The sequence below is a fragment of the Penaeus monodon genome, chromosome 23, assembly GCF_015228065.2.
Source record: "Penaeus monodon isolate SGIC_2016 chromosome 23, NSTDA_Pmon_1, whole genome shotgun sequence".
Lineage (NCBI taxonomy): Eukaryota > Metazoa > Arthropoda > Malacostraca > Decapoda > Penaeidae > Penaeus > Penaeus monodon.
The window spans coordinates 18,406,419-18,406,992 of record NC_051408.1 but is presented as its reverse complement, the minus strand read 5'-3'; the positions used below and the strand labels follow the sequence as shown (position 1 = coordinate 18,406,992).

General features: G+C 39.2%; 1 non-coding gene across 1 annotated transcript; it reads right to left on the bottom strand.

The window, feature by feature from the left end:
• Positions 1 to 295: 295 nt before the first annotated feature.
• On the bottom strand, positions 296 to 412 carry Trnal-caa. Its single transcript has 2 exons — positions 375 to 412; positions 296 to 340 (listed from the first exon to the last, which is right to left on the bottom strand). It is a non-coding gene; the product is annotated as a tRNA-Leu (tRNA).
• Between the last annotated feature and the right edge of the window lie 162 nt (positions 413 to 574).

Genomic DNA, 574 nt, shown 5'->3' with positions numbered 1-574 from the left:
CACGCGGAAAACATTTTGCAGAATGTTTTAAATACAGCGAATTTACATTTATGTAGACTAAGGTAGGTACAGATTGCGTGGACAAGGAGAATGTAGTATACACGCACGCATTTACGTATGTATATGCGTGCGTGCAGTTTGACTCCGCGTCTCAAAGAAAAAATCTCCAGTGCACTAAATTCTGCAACTATCGCTACGCCATTGTTTTACCTGACCTTATAAGATTCAAATTCTTGCAAGAGCTTGGTGTTAGCCTGAAACAACAAGGGAGTACTTAACCGAAGTGGAGAAAATTTGTCAGAAGTGGGATTCGAACCCACGCCCTCAGAGAGGACCAGAAAGCCCATGGCCCTTCTATCGGAAGGGAAGTTTACCTTGAGTCTGGCGCCTTAGACCACTCGGCCATCCTGACTTAAAATTAATAGGAGTATCTCTATTTTTTTAGTATAATGTAAAATTAGATGATTGTTATTTTAATGCGGAATATAACTGAGGTATATATCAATGAGAAACTATAAAACTGAATATCATATAGTCCTATAGCGAAACATGCTTATTTAACCATCATTTCCCG